This window comes from Salvelinus alpinus, chromosome 8, assembly GCF_045679555.1.
Source record: "Salvelinus alpinus chromosome 8, SLU_Salpinus.1, whole genome shotgun sequence".
Classification (NCBI taxonomy): Eukaryota; Metazoa; Chordata; class Actinopteri; order Salmoniformes; family Salmonidae; genus Salvelinus; species Salvelinus alpinus.
This window is the reverse complement of record NC_092093.1, coordinates 23786048-23804054: the sequence shown is the minus strand read 5'-3', so window position 1 is coordinate 23804054 and position 18007 is coordinate 23786048. Positions and strand designations below refer to the sequence as shown.

At 44.2% G+C, this 18007-nt stretch overlaps 1 protein-coding gene across 4 annotated transcripts in view; it reads left to right on the top strand.

The window, feature by feature from the left end:
* Positions 1 to 18007, top strand: part of LOC139582752 (SAM and SH3 domain-containing protein 1-like) — a 317846-nt gene that overhangs the window by 161128 nt on the left and 138711 nt on the right. Inside the window, exon 1 of one of the 4 annotated variants that reach the window (XM_071413050.1) lies at positions 4333 to 5110. The exons of the other annotated variants lie outside the window; for them this stretch is intronic. The gene's annotated coding sequence lies outside the window, so the exon portion shown is untranslated. Of the gene's footprint in view, positions 1 to 4332; positions 5111 to 18007 lie in introns of those variants that run through there. 4 annotated transcript variants of the gene reach the window in all.

Below are 18007 nucleotides of genomic sequence, written 5' to 3'. Positions count from 1 at the left end.
TGGTGTGTGTCTATGTAGAGGTGTGGTGTGTGTCTATGTAGAGGTGTGGTGTGTGTCTATGTAGAGTTGTGGTGTGTGTCTATGTAGAGGTGTGGTGTCTGTCTATGTAGAGTTGTGGTGTGTGTCTATGTAGAGGTGTGGTGTGTGTCTATGTAGAGTTGTGGTGTGTGTCTATGTAGAGGTGTGGTGTGTGTCTATGTAGAGTTGTGGTGTGTGTCTATGTAGAGGTGTGGTGTGTGTCTATGTAGAGGTGTGGTGTGTGTCTATGTAGAGTTGTGGTGTGTGTCTATGTAGAGGTGTGGTGTCTGTCTATGTAGAGTTGTGGTGTGTGTCTATGTAGAGGTGTGGTGTGTGTCTATGTAGAGTTGTGGTGTGTGTCTATGTAGAGGTGTGGTGTGTGTCTATGTAGAGGTGTGGTGTGTGTCTATGTAGAGGTGTGGTGTGTGTCTATGTAGAGTTGTGGTGTGTGTCTATGTAGAGTTGTGGTGTATGTCTATGTAGAGGTGTGGTGTCTGTCTATGTAGAGTTGTGGTGTGTGTCTATGTAGAGGTGTGGTGTGTGTCTATGTAGAGTTGTGGTGTGTGTCTATGTAGAGGTGTGGTGTGTGTCTATGTAGAGGTGTGGTGTGTGTCTATGTAGAAGTGTGGTGTGTGTCTATGTAGAGGTGTGGTGTGTGTCTATGTAGAGGTGTGGTGTGTGTCTATGTAGAGTTGTGGTGTCTGTCTATGTAGAGTTGTGGTGTGTGTCTATGTAGAGGTGTGGTGTGTGTCTATGTAGAGTTGTGGTGTGTGTCTATGTGTGGACAGGTTTGTCCCTGCTACAGCTGTGTAAGGCTGCTCTCCACTGTTCCTATAAACTGTAGGTTTTGAACTGGATTGAACAGCAACAGAAACAGTAGGTTTGACACAAACCCAGTGACTGGGTGTGATTGAGTATGGCCCTCTGTCTCCTGTGGTTCTAGTCTCCACAACTGTCCTATGTGACATCACTGCTGTGGTTCTAGTCTCCACAACTGTCCTATGTGACATTACTGCTGTGGCTCTAGTCTCCACAACTGTCCTATGTGACATCACTGCTGTGGTTCTAGTCTCCACAACTGTCCTATGTGACATCACTGCTGTGGCTCTAGTCTCCACAACTGTCCTATGTGACATCACTGCTGTGGTTCTAGTCTCCACAACTGTCCTATGTGACATCACTGCTGTGGCTCTAGTCTCCACGACTGGCTCTAGTCTCCACAACTGTCCTATGTGACATCACTGCTGTGGTTCTAGTCTCCACAACTGTCCTATGTGACATCACTGCTGTGGTTCTAGTCTCCACAACTGTCCTATGTGACATCACTGCTGTGGTTCTAGTCTCCACGACTGTCCCATGTGACATCACTGCTGTGGTTCTAGTCTCCACAACTGTCCTATGTGACATCACTGCTGTGGTTCTAGTCTCCACGACTGTCCCATGTGACATCACTGCTGTGGTTCTAGTCTCCACGACTGTCCCATGTGACATCATTGCTGTGGCTCTAGTCTCCACAACTGTCCCATGTGACATCACTGCTGTGGTTCTCGTGTCCACAACTGTCCTATATGACATCACTGCTGTGGTTCTAGTCTCCACAACTCTCTTATATGACATCACTGCTGTAGTTATAAACTTCATAACTGTGCTATATGACTTCACTGCTGTATTTCAAAACTCCATGACTCTCCCATATGACATCACTGCTGTGGTTCTAGTCTCCACAACTGTCCCATGGTGTGACCTCTCTGCTGTAGTTCTAGTCTCTATAATCATCCCATGTGACCTCACTGCTGTGGTGGATTGTGGGTGCTTAGGACTGTCAGTGAGTCTGCGTGATGCTGTAAGACCCTTCCCTCCCAGGGGGTTCATAAGAAGAACAGGGGGGACTTCCTGGTCCTGTTTTAACTCATTGTCTGTCCTCCCTTGCCCTCTGTCTCCTTCCCCCTCTGTCTCCTTCCCCCTCCCTCTCTTTGTCTCTCTTTCTCTCGTTCCCTCTCTCCCACGGCCCCAAGGGGTCATCAGGCCCTCTATCGTTCCAAAACGGAATGATGTTTTTTCTTCTTTTTCTTCTTCTCCCAATTTAACAAATCTTAACCTCACTGAGTGACTCATTCAAACCTTAACCTCACTGAGTGACTCATTCAAACCTTAAAACTTCTTATGGCTGCAATCCCGTTAACGGGATCGATATGACAACAGCCAGTGAAAGTGCAGGGCGCCAAATTCAAACAACAAAAATCTCATAATTAAAATTCCTCAAGCATACAAGTATTTCACACCATTTTAAAGATACACTTCTTGTTAATCCCACCACAGTGTCTGATTTCAAAAAGGCTTTACAGCGAAAGCACCACAAACGATTATGTTAGGTCACCGCAAAATCACAGAAAAACACAGCCATTTTTCCAGCCAAAGACAGGAGTCACAAAAAGCAGAAATAGAGATAAAATGTATCACTAACCTTTGATGATCTTCATCAGATGACACTCATAGGACTTCATGTTACACAATACATATATGTTTTGTTCGATAAAGTTCATATTTATATCCAAAAACCTCAGTTTACATTGGCGCCATGTTCAGAAATGCCTCCAAAATATCCGGAGAAATTGCAGAGAGTCACGTCAAATAACATAAATACTCATCATAAACTTTGATGAAAGATACATGTTTTACATAGAATTAAAGATACACTTGTTCTTAATGCAACCGCTTTGTCAGATTTCAAAAAGCGTTACGGCAAAAGCACAATATTCAATAATCTGAGAACAGCGTTCAGCCACAAAAGGAAGCCATACAGTTACCCGCCAAATTGTGCAGTCAACAAAACTCATAAATAGCATTATAAATCTTCACTTAGCTTTGCTGATCTTCGTCGGAATGCACTCCCAGGACTCCCACTTCAACAAGAAATGTTCGTTTTGTTCGGTAATGTCCATCATTTATGTCCAAATAGCTATTTTTGTTAGCGTGTTTGGTAAACATATCCAAAGTCAGGAAGCGCATTCACTAAAAGCAGACGAAATGTCAAAAAGTTCCGTAACAGTCAGTAGAAACATGTCAAACGATGTATTGAATCAATCTTTAGGATGTTTTTAACATAAATCTTCAATAACGTTCCAACCGGAGAATTCCATTGACTTCAGATGTGCGATGGAACAGAGCTCCCTCTCATGTGAATGCGCATGGTCAGAGCATGGTCAGCTCATGGTAGACCTGACTCATTCCTGTCTCCTTCGGCCCCACTTCACAGTAGAGGCATCAGACAAGGTTCTACAGACTGTTGACATCTAGTGGAAGCCGTAGGAAGTGCAAACTGATCCATATCCCACTGTGTATTTGATAGGCGATGAGTTGAAAATCGACCAACCTCAGATTTCCCACTTCTTGTTTGGATTCTTCTCAGGTTTTTGTCTGCCATATGAGTTCTGTTATACTTACAGACATCATTCAAACAGTTTTAAAGACTTCAGAGTGTTTTATATCCAATACTAATAATAATATGCATATATTAGCAACTGGTACTGAGGAGCAGGCAGTTTACTCTGGGCTCCTCTAGGCATCTTTCATCCAAGCTACTCAATACTGCCCCTGCAGCCATAAGAAGTTAACCTCACTGAGTGACTCATTCAAACCTTAACCTCACTGAGTGACTCGTTCAAATCTTAACCTCACTGAGTATCTCATTCAAATCTTAACCTCACTGAGTGACTCATTCAAACCTTAACCTCACTGAGTGTCTCATTCAAACCTTAACCTCACTGAGTGACTCATTCAAAACTTAACCTCACTGAGTGACTCGTTCAAATCTTAACCTCACTGAGTGACTCATTCACATCTTAACCTCACTGAGTGACACATTCAAATCTTAACCTCACTGAGTGACTCATTCAAATCTTAACCTCACTGAGTGACTCATTCAAACCTTAACCTCACTGAGTCTCATTCAAACCTTAACCTCACTGAGTGACTCATTCAAATCTTAATCTCACTGAGTGACACATTCAAATCTTAACCTCACTGACTCATTCAAACCTTAACCTCCCTGAGTGACTCATTCAAATCTTAACCTCACTGAGTGTCTCATTCAAATCTTAACCTCACTGAGTGACTCATTCAAATCTTAACCTCACTGAGTGTCTCATTCAAAGCTTAACCTCAGTGACTAATTCAAATCTTAACCTCACTGAGTGACTCATTCAAACCTTAACCTCACTGAGTGACTCATTTAAATTATTGTTGCTTTTAGCTGAATCTGGGCTATTTAAAATGAACGCCAAAGGAGAGAGGGAGTAAGAGAGAGAGAGGGAGAAGGAGAGGGAGAAAATGAATGAGAGAGAGAGGGAACGAAAGAGAGAGAGAGTTGGATAGTTGGAAGCAAGAACTTGAAGAGCCCTGTAATTTGGTTGTGATTCCATGACAGACAAATGACTCAATATGAGTTTGTGGCAGGCAGCCCCTGTCAGTTCCTAGCACACAGCAGCCAGCTGGGCTGTGGGAGGAGCTGGCCCTGGATCAGTTTTTAGTTTTTAGGTGGGGCCCTCTCTTTCTGTGTTACAACAGAAAAACACTAGTCACACTTACTGGACCGGACCTCGAAGAGAGGAGAGGAGAAGAGAGGGGACGTCCCACTCTGGGCTTTAAGCTGAGAGAGAGAGAGAGAGAGAGAGGGAGAGAGGGAGAGAGGGAGAGAGAGAGAGAGAGAGAGAGAGAGAGAGAGAGAGAGAGAGAGAGAGAGAGAGAGAGAGAGAGAGAGAGAGAGAGAGAGAGAGAGGAAAAGGTAGACAGACAGTGGGGGTAAAGATACAGAGAAAGGTAGAGAGTGGCTGAGTTAAAGGAAGAATTAGCCTAACATGTAGCTAGCCCCCTTCCTCCCCTGGAGCAGATCTGTGCTTTATGACTGGACCTCTGTTACTCTGCTGCTCTGCTTCTTCACCAAGCCATGCATTGTTCTCTAGTCTACTGTACTCTACTTGTTCCCCACACTCTGAGAGGTACACACAGTTAGCAGGACAGTTACAGATCATTTCCTCTGAAACACTTGGACAGTTCGTGGCTCTGTTAGACTGTCCGCGGCTCTATTATAGTGGTGAGTACTTGTATCCTGTTTTGGTCTTTCTTTCATTTAATTTCAGGGGAAATCGTATCTCTTGTTTCATGTATTTGTCTTGTCAAAGATTTAAATGCTTTGGATGGAGAAATAATAGAATTTAAGAGTTGTGAACAAAGTGAAAGAGAACTTAAGTTACTATGAGGTCTTGTGTTGTCACATAGAGAAATTTTTGCTTCAGACATACATAAGGAGTTTCATGGTGAGTGTAACTGAGTTGGAATGAGATTATTGTTGGCTGAGCTAGTATTGTAACTGAAACTTTGTGAAGCATGCCAGCCCTCCTCTGCTTTCTGATTGACTGACTGATGCTGCTGAGTCACGATGCTAGCTGATTCCCACTGCACTGCTCCATGCGCTGTGTGTGTGTGTGTGTGTGTGTGTGTGTGTGTGTGTGTGTGTGTGTGTGTGTGTGTGTGTGTGTGTGAGTGTGAGTGTGTGTGTGTGTGTGTGTGTGTGTGTGTGTGTGTGTGTGTGTGTGTGTGTGTGTGTGCCTCCATTAGCCATAATTAGCCCTTTACTCCTTCGTACTCCAGTACATGACAGGGTGAGTGGTGCCTCGCATGTCTTCTCTGGAGACAAACAGATAGAGAGAGAAGGATGGATGAAGGGATCAGGATCCATTACTATTTATCATCAGCCTCTGAAGCCTCTATTGATTTCCTTTTCCATTGAGTGAGAACAAAGCCTTGCTCCCAGCAAAGACCCAAATAAAGAACCGTGCTACATATCAGCACTGAATCTGAGCCTCACGGCTGTTTATTGATCTCCTCTTCTCCTGGACAAGCACAAACACACACACACACAACAGAGAACGACACACTCACACAACGCCACCACACTGACACAAATGCACACACACACAGTGAGAAACATACACACACACAACATAGAAACACACTGAAATAAGCATACACACACATAGACACGGTCTGTCCTTGTTCACTAGAGGAGTGCCATTGTTCAGTGTGTGTGTGAGTGTGTGTTTGGAGGTGAGGGGCTTTGACAAATAGCTGTTTTGCTGAGGGAGTGTGGAGCTCTATATTCTCTCTCCTTCTCTTTCTCTCTCCCTTTCTCCCTCCCTCTCTTTCTCTCTCTTCTCTTTAGCTCTCTTTCTCTCTCCACCTATCTTTCTCTCTCTTTCTCTCCCTCTTCTCTTTCTTTCTCTCTCTCTCTCTTTCTCTCTCTCCCTCTGTTTCTCATCCTGTCCTCTGGAGCCGGCATCTGGAGCAGCAGTCAGCTGACAAGAAACAAGGGAACGGAGGGAGGGAGGGGAAAGAGGGGAAGGAGCGATACAGGAGGGAAGGAGGTATGGAGCCAAAAACCTCCCAAGGTAGCTCCCCGAGCAGGCCTGCTTTATTGTATTGTACAGTCCCAGTCCCAGTCCCAGGCCCAGGCCCAGTCCCAGACCCAGTGTGTAATGTTCTGTATGAAAGATATCTGAATCCATATACAAAGAGCCTTCAGAACAAAGAAATAGATAGAGACATAGACAGAAATAGACCTGAACAAACAGGCTTGATTTGAGCTCTTTAGCTGGGAGTTCTCATCGAGGGGAGGCAGGGGAAGCTCACAGGAACAACTGACAGGCTAAATCAGCTACCTACAGGCAGAGGGGGGAGGTAGATTGTTGGCACCGGAATGGAGCTACCCATGGCCCGAGGGGGGTCTGGAGGTAGATTGTAGTGAGTTGGTACAGTGATGTGAAGGAAGGGTTCCTCTGTTCTGTTCTGGTCTTCTCTGCCTGGGAGGTAATTAATGGAGTTTCAGCCGTCAAAGCCCTCTCTCTCTTTCTCTCTCTCTTTCTCTCTCTCTTGCTGTAGTAGCTGTCTCTGCCAGTCAGACAGACTGTCTTTCTCCCTAGACTCTCTCTCCCTCCCCCTCTCTTTCTCTCTGTTTCTCTCCTCTTTATTCTCTGCTTTGTCTGTAGTAGTCTGTCAAAGCGTTGCTATAGAGATAGACCTCTGAGCCCAATTCTCATGAGACACATCAGCTTGTGTAGATCAGAGACCACTTCTCTCTCAGGGCTGGTGGACATTTGGGATTTGTTGACTTGTTTAAAGTAGACTTTGTTGTGGATAAAACAAATGGAGACTCATGGCCTGCCTGTCTGCCTGTCAGTCAGTGTGTTGTGGATGTGTCTACCTAATAGATGTGGACGGGCCAGACGTGAGCTCTGCAGAGGATCCGCTTAGCATTAGCCTTACAAAGCCAACACTTCCCTGTCTCTACAGTGTGCCCTGCAATGGCTGATCCTAACCCTGTGAGCCTCTTTGTTCTGCCTATCCCCTCAGTCATTCAGTCATACCATCAGCAGAGCAGCTACACACACACACACACACACACACACACACACACATGGATACACACACACACACACACACATGGATGCACACACACACACACACACACACACACACACACACACACACACGTCAATCCCTTAGCGTTGTGCGGTATGCACAATGATGGGATTTCAAACGGAATGGAATTCGTTAATGAAAAGATAGAGATTCCAGTGTAGAGCCTGGGTGCTGTATTCAAAGCTTCAGCTCCCTATTACTGTGCCAACAGCAGAAAGCCCTGTGCTTTGTGCCAACAGTCCAGCTCTGTATAACTAACTATCCACTGGTCTGTGCCAAGCCAGGGCACAGCTCCACCACCCCACACTACCAACCGGTGAAGGATGGATGACATCATTGGCCGTCACGTTTGGCATGTCCTGCCTGGACACCCAGATTTACAGAGGAAGTGAGGAAACCTTTGTAACATCTGCTGCAGCCTTTCTGCTCGTCACACTGCTGATCATGTGACTGTATATGATCCCCCAGTCTTGTCTGTGGAGGAAGAGAAGAGAGAGACGGTGAACACCATCCCTCATTACATTAACACCCACACTGGGGTTGTTTGACAGTCTTTTCTCAACTCCATATGTACATGTGTTACTGCTTTTTCTGGTGGGCCTCTTGTTACATTCAGCAGATTATTTTAACCAGAGGGATTTACAGGAGCAATTAGGGTTAACTGTCTTGCTCAAAGGCACATCAACAGATTTTTACCTAGTTGGCTCTGGGATTCGAACCAGCGACCTTTCGGTTACTGGCCAAACGCTCTTAACCGCTAGGCTACCTGTGCGCAGTACATTGAGTATACAAGACATTAAGAACACCTTTTCTTACCACCCAAAAGTGGTAAAGCTGCCATCTCATATTTCTCAAATGAACAACAGGCATGGTTTAAAAAAACAGATAAAGCAACATCTCACAGCACAACACCTCTCCCCTATTTGACCTAGATAGTTTGTGTGCATGTATTGATATGTAGGCTATGTGTGCCGTTTTTTTCATTTACAATTGAAGTCGGAAGTTTCCATACACCTTAGCCAAATATATTTAAACTCAGTTTTTCACAATTCTTGACATTTAATCCTAGTAAACATTCCCTGTCTTAGGACAGTTAGGATCACCACTTTATTTTAAGAATGTGAAATGTCAGAATAATAGTAGAGAGAATGATTTATTTCAGCTTTTATTTCTTTCATAACATTCCCAGTGGGTCAGAAGTTTACATACACTCAATTAGTATTTGGTAGCATTGCCTTTAAATTGTTTAACTTGGGTCAAATGTTCTTGGTAGCCTATCACAAGATTCCCACAATAAGTTGGGTGAATTTTGGCCCATTTCTCCTGACAGAGCTGGTGTAACTGAGTCAGGTTTGTAGGCCTCCTTGCTTGCACACACTTTTTTAGTTCTGCCCACAAATTTTCTATAGGTTTGAAGTCAGGGCTTTGTGATGGCCACTCCAATACCTTGACTTTGTTGTCCTTGAGCCATTTTGCCACAACTTTGGAAGTATGCTTGGGGTCATTGTCCATTTGCGACCAAGCTTTAACTTCCTGACTAATGTCTTGAGATGTTGCTTCAGTATAGCCACATAATTTTCCCACCTCATGAAGCAATCTATTTTGTGAAGGGCAGCAGTCCCTCCTGCAGCAAAGCACCCCCACAACATGATGCTGCCACCCACGTGCTTCACGGTTGGGATGGTGTTCTTCGGCTTGCAAGCCTCCCCCTTTGTCCTCCAAACATACCGATGGTCATTATGGCCAAACAGTTCTATTTTTCTTTCATCAGACCAGAGGACATTTCTCCAAAAAGTACGATCTTTGTCCCCATGTGCGGTTGCAAACTATAGACTGGCTTTTTTATGGCGGTTTTGGAGCAGTGGCTTCTTCCTTGCTGAGCGGCCTTTCAGGTTATGTCGATATAGGACTCATTTTACTGTGATATAGATACTTTTGTACCTGTTTCCTCCAGCATCTCCACAAGGTCCTCTGCTGTTGTTCTGGGATTGATTTGCACTTTTCGCTCCAAAGTACGTTCATCTCTAGGAGACATAACGCGGTATGACGGCTGCATGGTCCCATGGTGTTTATACTTGCATACTATTGTTTGTACAGATGAAGGTGGTACCTTCAGGCGTTTGGAAATTGCTCCCAAGGATGAACCAGACTTGTTGAGGTCTACAGTTTTTTTTCAGAGGTCTTGGCTGATTTCTTTTGATTTTCCCATGATGTCAAGCAAAGAGGCACTAAGTTTGAAGGTAGGCCTTAAAATACATCCACAGGTACACGTCCAATTGACTCAAATTATGTCAATTAGCCTATCAGAAGCTTCTGAAGCCATGATGTCATTTTCTGGAATTTTCCAAGCTGTTTAAAGGCACAGTCAACTTAATGTATGTAAACTTCTGACCCACTGGAATTGTTAATCAGTGAATTATAAGTGAAATAATTTGTCAGTAAACAATTGTTGGAAAAATTACTTGCGTCATGCACAAAGTAGATGTCCTAACCGACTTGCCAAAACTATTGTTTGTTAACAAGAATTTTGTGGAGTGGTTGAAAAACAAGTTTTAATGGCTCCAACCTAAGTGTATGTAAACTTTCGACTTCAATTGTATGTAGTTCTGTCCTTGAGCTGTTCTTGTTTATTAATGTTCTGTATCATGTCATGTTTTATGTTTTGTGTGGACCCCAGGAAGAGTAGCTGCTGCTTTCACAACAGCTAATGGGGATCATAATAAAATACTAAGACCAATTGAGACATGGAATGTGTGTGTGCGCCATTCTGAGGCTGAATGGGAAAGACAAAAAATTTCAGTGCCTTTGAACAGGGTATGGTAGTAGGTGCCAGGCGCACCAGTTTGTGCCAAGAACTGCAACGCTCCTTGGTTTTTCAACACTCAACAGTTTCCCATGTGTGTCAAGATTTTCCAATTTTACTGGAGCGCAGAGCGAGATTCCCAAAGGCTGGAGCGCCCACTTCAATTTCGCTCCAAATTCGCTCCAGTAGTGCTCACTTCACGAGCTCAGGGCATGCCCAGCCCAGCATGCATTTGTAGTCTACTTATGTGCTGCTATAGCCCCTTGCTTTAGCTACTGTCATGGAGCACTAAATATTTTCATTAAAAAACTGATAAAACAAACAGGTGCTAAATCAAGGTGACTTACAAAGATTAGGACCAACAGCCAGAGAAGGAGTGGGGTGATGTAGTGTCCACAACTAAAGAATCATAGTGGAATCTGAAAAGACACTTATCCTGAAAGCATGATGGTGTATTTACTACATGCACATGCTAACAGAAAGGAACGAGGTGGGTAGATAACTAAGTGTGTCATTGTAGCAAAGTATAAACAGTATGTATGTATAAACAAAAAATCTGATCTCTTAAATGTTTTGTTCATTTTTGTTCTATTATCTATACAATAAGCCATAGTTGACTGGCATATTCCCACGTTCAAGGAGCTTCCCGCTTTGATTGGGTTATTTTGCATAAAAACCTTTAGGCCTACCTATAGAAAGATTTTAAAAAACAACCCGGCATCTCTGCCCAGCCTGGCAAGTGGCCAAAATGGTGTTTAGCACACCCAGTGGCTCTGCAAGTTATTTTGCATAAAAACCTTTAGGCCTACCTATAGTTAGTTTCATTTGTATATCATTCTATGTAAGTCACAGCCTATGTGCCCAATCCACATCGACAGGGCTACAGTGGATCGGGTCGAGAGCCTCAAGTTCCTCGGTGTCCAAATCACTAAGGACTTAAATCGATCCACACACACACACAGTCGTGATGAAGGCACGACAGCGCCTCTTCCCCCTCAGGAGGTTGAAAAGGTTTGGCATGGGCCTTCAAGTCCTCAAAAAGTTCTACACCTGCACCATTGAGAGCACCTTGACTGGCTGCATCACTGCTTGGTATGGCAACAGCACCACCCTCAATCGCATGGTGCTACAGAGGTTGGTGGAGATACCCCTGTACATCACTGGGGCCAAGCTCCCTGCCATCTAGGACCTCTATATCAGGCGGTGGGAAAAGAAGGCCCGGAAAGCGTTAAAGACTCCAGCCACCCAAGCCATAGATTTTTCTCTCTGCTTTTGTATGGCAAGAGGTATCGGTGCATGAAGTCTGACACTAACAGGCTCCTGAACAGTATTTCTCGTGTATTTTTGTTCTACCTTGTTATTTTTAGTACTACATTGATATTGATTACAGCATTGTTGGGTTTAGAGCTTGCAAGAAAGGCATTTCACTGTACTTGTGCATGTGACATTAAAACTTGAAACTTTAAGGAGAAAAAATGCATACTATGTACACAGCCACGTTTACTGTATCTAAAACTTAAATACTGTAAACTACTTTTCATTGTTAACAGGAAGGCTACATCTCTCAAGGGCATCTTTGAAAATACAGCCAAGTTGAATGTGTCTATGAATTCTACTGACGTTATGCAAAAAGGATGGGTAAACAAGTTGGACTATAAGCATATGTAATAACAGGAACAAATTTATTCAAAAGATAGCCCTTTAGTCTATTAAACATAGCAAAAAACCTAGAGAACAGATGACTCAATGAATTATATGTGGATCCCATTGGAGTTATTCCTCTATCTCTCCATCCATTCTCCTCTCCTCCATCCATCCTTTCTTATTATAGGGCAGAAATATCATGTCTTCAGCATAGCGTCTAAAATCTGGCTCATGTTTCATCTCTGACCTGTGTTTTTATCTCCCTATCTCTCTTATCTGAGCACACACACACATACAGCCTCACGCACACACACACACTCTCTCTCTCTCTCTCGCTCACTCTCTCTCTCTCTAAAGCACTTAGTCAGGGCATGTCTTCTGTCATTAGCATCACCTCTGTGTTGTTCAATAGAAGCTTTAACCCAAGGTTCCTATGTCACTTTTCTCATCAACACATCAAGCTAGTCAAGAATGTCATCTGTCATCAAGGCAATAGCCAAAGCCTGTGCCGATCAGTAACTCTGTCAGTCCCTCTCTGGGTTTCAACTCCCAAGTCCCAGAGGAGCCACATATTCATCTGTGTGTGACAGTCCCTCACACTCACTTCTGAGAGTGTGTTCACTCTCAAACACTCTGCTGAGGTCTCCATCAACACCAGCTGTCTAGCATGTCTGTAGAAAACACCAGTGTGTTTGCTGAGTGTCCCACTGTGGGCTTATGAAGCATGTTACCGTGAGGCTTTTGTGAGCTTGGCATTGGGAGTTATGACCGCTCTGCTCGGAGCTGCACTTGGTTCCAATTAGGTAATGACATTCCAGTCCAGGCTATTGCCAAGCCATATGGTGGGGGTCAGAGGACTCCCAGCAAGCCAAAATTGATTCTGTTAAAGTACCGTGAACATTTGTTAGGTCGCAGAAAATGTTCTCATAACACAAAACTGTCCAGTTGAGGTGCTGATTATAGAATGTTTGTATGAAACATTTGCCTGTTGTTGCCAGAATGTTCCTAGAACCCATTTAATATGTTCTTTAAAAGGTTCCCAGAACGTTTCATTAGGTTGTGGGAACAGTCTAGTGAGAACAACATGGGGAAATCACAAAATATATGTTCACAAAACCCCCAAACTGTCCAGTTGTGCTGATTATTCCACAATGTTTCTTTGAGGGTGCAAAAAAGCATTCAACTGATGTTACAAGAACGTTGTCTGTTCTTTAAAAGTTCCAAAAACATTTATTTAGGCTGTGGGAACATTGTGGGGATACGACAAGAGATCCCAAAACACTAAAACTGTCCAGTTGTGCTGAAATTCAGATAACAATTGTATCAGGGTGCACAAAACATTCCTTTGATATTGCAAGAATTCTTTTAAAGAGCATACAAAGAGTGTGCAAAGCTGTCATCAAGGAAAAGGGTGGCTACTTTAAAGAATCTAAAATCTAAAATATATTACTACATGATTCCATATGTGTTATATCATAGTTTTGATGTCTTCACTATTATTCTGCAATGTAGAAAATAGTAAAAATAAAGAGAAACCCTTGAATGAGTAGTTGTGTCCAAACTTTTGACTGGTACTGTATGTGAAATAAATCAGAATACAGTAGAAGTTGCAGAATCCTGGATGCTGTAGCACGTATCCTCCATTAAAATCGTTCAACGTGCACACAAATCATCTTTATAATAGTTTATGTACAATTTATGTATTCTCTTGTGAGAGATGCAGTCATGTTGTTACAAGGGAGAGTAGGGAATTGAATTTCCCAATGTGTAACACAGAAGCAGGGGGGAAAGTCATTTTAGTTTATTTTGTATTTTGTGAGCACACTAACATGAATTGGCTTCCATGATGTCTTTGTTAGAGTAAATGGATCTGCAGTAACAACCCATCCTGTCTGCGTCCTGTCTGTCTGGGCCTTTGTTAGGACTAGCACGTCACCACAACGTCCTTTTTCACACTCTGCCCAGTCATAGAGATTTAATGGTCAGATGTCATGGTCATTTCACCATGACATCACAAACAAAAAACCCATCCTGACCAGACTAATCACTCTGTTTTCCTTTAGAAACAAATGGTCATCCTTCGTTCTGATCAGGGATGAAAGTGAGGAAGAAATGGCTGTAGGTAGGTAGGTTCCCTGTGCCCTGTGTGCATGTGTTTGTGTGTGATGCCTGGCTGCCTGTGTGTGTTGGTCAGGATGACACACATCACACAGTAACACAGTATCCAATTAAACCAAGCTGTTTACCTTCCCCTCTCCCAACGCTATCACCACACCCCCCTTGGCTCCTCATTTTGATAACAGCTCTGAAGCCATTTTCTTTTGCTGGATTTATGTGGCTTGTGTAGAGGTTGAAATGAAATGCTTATTACATTGATATTTAAACATGTCAGAGGGCAAGTAGGCCTACAAAAGGGACCTGCAGTGGAATTAAATGGTGGTCTATTAGCAGGTCAGAGATCACGTTGAGATGAGAGGATTAGTGATGTTACCTGAGCAGTGAAACATATCACTCACAGATTATACTGTAATGTGGCTGGGGAGAACCACACAGCCATGATTACACACATAGTGATTTAACAGACACTCTTATCCAGATCGAGTTACAGTAGTGAGTGCATACATTTGAATATTTTTTTTGTATTGGTCCCCCATGGGAATCAAACCCACTGCCAAGCTCTACCAACTAAGCCACATGGGACTAAGCTACACGGGACACATTACTGCAGAACCACAAATAGTAAGCCTATGTCCATCCTTATTCCTCATAAGGGAACTAGGGAGAAGGAAAGTAGAGTCTTTTACAGCAAGCAGGGTTTAATGTTTTGTTGGGATACATTGGATCTCTATTGTCTGGTCTCATCTCCTCTCAGAACATCCACACTCCACCCTAAGTCAGACCCAGCAGTACACAAGCTTTTCCTGTTTTTGTTGCCCATGGTAACGGGCCTGCGTGTATCAGCGGTGATGTCATGCAGTGATATATGACTTGTGAGAGTGAGGGGGGGATGATGACCTCGGCACCGGAGGGTCCCAGGGGACCCATATCAGCGGGGGCCAGCTCTCAGCATCAGGACTTTCTCACAGGCAGTATCTGGCCTGTGGCTCCCTATCTTGGCTAGAGCTCCGGAGCTAAACCCCACCACCTCCATGGGGATCACATCGCCAACACAACATGACTAAACCTCTCCCTTTGACAGACAGTCAGACACAAAGAAGAACAGCTTTGATTATAGGGGTTCAGTAGGTGTTTGATTATAGAGGGGTTCAGTTGGTGTTTGACTATAGAGGGGCTCAGCAGGGGTTTGATTAAAGACCGGTTCAGTAGGGATTTGATTAAAGAGGGGTTCAGTAGGCGTTTGATTAAAGAGGGGTTCAGTACGGGTTTGATTAAAGAGGGGTTCAGTACAGGTTTGATTAAAGAGGGGTTCAGTACGGGTTTGATTAAAGAGGGGTTCAGTACGGGTTTGATTAAAGAGGGGTTCAGTACGGGTTTGATTAAAGAGGGGTTCAGTACGGGTTTGATTAAAGAGGGGTTCAGTAGGGGTTTGATTAAAGAGGGGTTCAGTACGGGTTTGATTAAAGAGGGGTTCATTAGGGGTTTGATTAAAGAGGGGTTCAGTAGGGGTTTGATTAAAGAGGGGTTCAGTATGGTTGCAGTATTGGTTTCTGAAGAAGTCTACCTATTCTGAAACGGATAGCATTCTCCCTGTAGACATTGACAATATAAGTGTTTAATGATGTATGATTTGGCATACATTTTTTTATAGAATTTACAGTGACTTGATGGTTTGAAGGAGAAGGGTCATTCTCTCTACTGGCAGATGGGTGGCGCTATTGGCCTGGGCTCTCTGGTCAGCACACACTAAAGACTAGCTGTATCTGTCCATGTTAGAGGGAGTGAGGGTTTGAGGAGGCTAATGTTACATAGAAAGAGGCAAGGCTGAGGAGGCTGATGTTATATAGAAAGAGAGTCGAGGCTGAGGAGGGTGATGTTATATAGAAAGAGAGGAGAGGCTGAGGAGGCTGATGTTATATAGAAAGAGAGCCGAGGCTGATGTTATATAGAAAGAGAAGTGAGGCTGAGGAGGCTGATGTTATATAGAAAGAGGCGAGGCTGAGGAGGCTGATGTTATATAGAAAGAGAGGCGAGACTGAGGAGGCTGATGTTATATAGAAAGAGAGCCGAGGCTGAGGAGGCTGATGTTATATAGAAAGAGTCGAGGCTGAGGAGGCTGATGTTATATAGAAAGAGAGCCGAGGCTGAGGAGGCTGATGTTATATAGAAAGAGGAGGGGCTGAGGAGGCTGATGTTATATAGAAAGAGGAGGGGCTGAGGAGGCTGATGTTATATAGAAAGAGGCGAGCGTGAGGAGGCTGATGTTATATAGAAAGAGGCGAGACTGAGGAGGCTGATGTTATATAGGAAGAGAAGCGAGACTGAGGAGGCTGATGTTATATAGAAAGAGGAGGGGGGTAGAGGAGGCTGATGTTATATAGAAAGAGGCGAGGCTGAGGAGGCTGATGTTATATAGAAAGAGGCGAGACTGAGGAGGCTGATGTTATATAGAAAGAGGAGGGGCTGAAGAGGCTGATGTTATATAGAAAGAGGAGGGGCTGAGGAGGCTGATGTTATATAGAAAGAGGCGAGGCTGAGGAGGCTGATGTTATATAGAAAGAGGAGGGGGGTAGAGGAGGCTGATGTTATATAGAAAGAGGAGGAGGGTAGAGGAGGCTGATGTTATATAGAAAGAGGAGGGGCTGAGGAGGCTGATGTTATATAGGAAGAGGAGGGGGATGGGGGAGGCTGATGTTATATAGAAAGAGGAGGGGGGTAGAGGAGGCTGATGTTATATAGAAAGAGGAGGGGCTGAGGAGGCTGATGTTATATAGGAAGAGGAGGGGGGTAGAGGAGGCTGATGTTATATAGAAAGAGGCGAGGCTGAGGAGGCTGATGTTATATAGAAAGAGGAGGGGGGTAGAGGAGGCTGATGTTATATAGAAAGAGGAGGGGCTGAGGAGGCTGATGTTATATAGGAAGAGGGGGGGGTAGAGGAGGCTGATGTAATATAGAAAGAGGAGGGGCTGAGGAGGCTGATGTTATATAGAAAGAGGAGGGGGTAGAGGAGGCTGATGTTATATAGAAAGAGGAGGGGGGTAGAGGAGGCTGATGTTATATAGAAAGAGGAGGGGGGTAGAGGAGGCTGATGTTATATAGAAAGAGGAGGGGCTGAGGAGGCTGATGTTATATAGGAAGAGGAGGGGGGTAGAGGAGGCTGATGTTATATAGAAAGAGGCGAGGCTGAGGAGGCTGATGTTATATAGAAAGAGGAGGGGGGTAGAGGAGGCTGATGTTATATAGGAAGAGGAGGGGGGTAGAGGAGGCTGATGTTATATAGGAAGAGGAGGGGGGTAGAGGAGGCTGATGTTATATAGGAAGAGGAGAGGGGGGTAGAGGAGGCTGATGTTATATAGAAAGAGGAGGGGGGTAGAGGAGGCTGATGTTATATAGAAAGAGGCGAGGCTGAGGAGGCTGATGTTATATAGAAAGAGGAGGGGGTAGAGGAGGCTGATGTTATATAGGAAGAGGAGGGGGGTAGAGGAGGCTGATGTTATATAGAAAGAGGAGGGGCTGAGGAGGCTGATGTTATATAGGAAGAGGAGGGTGGTAGAGGTGGCTGATGTTATATAGGAAGAGGAGGGGGGTAGAGGAGGCTGATGTTATATAGAAAGAGGAGGGGGGTAGAGGAGGCTGATGTTATATAGAAAGAGGAGAGGGGTAGAGGAGGCTGATGTTATATAGAAAGAGGAGGGGGGTAGAGGAAGCTGATGTTATATAGAAAGTGGCGAGGCTGAGGAGGCTGATGTTATATAGAAAGTGGCGAGGCTGAGGAGGCTGATGTTATATAGAAAGAGGAGGGGGGTAGAGGAGGCTGATGTTATATAGGAAGAGGAGGGGGGTAGAGGAGGCTGATGTTATATAGGAAGAGGAGGGGGGTAGAGGAGGCTGATGTTATATAGAAATAGGAGGGGGGTAGAGGAGGCTGATGTTATATAGGAAGAGGAG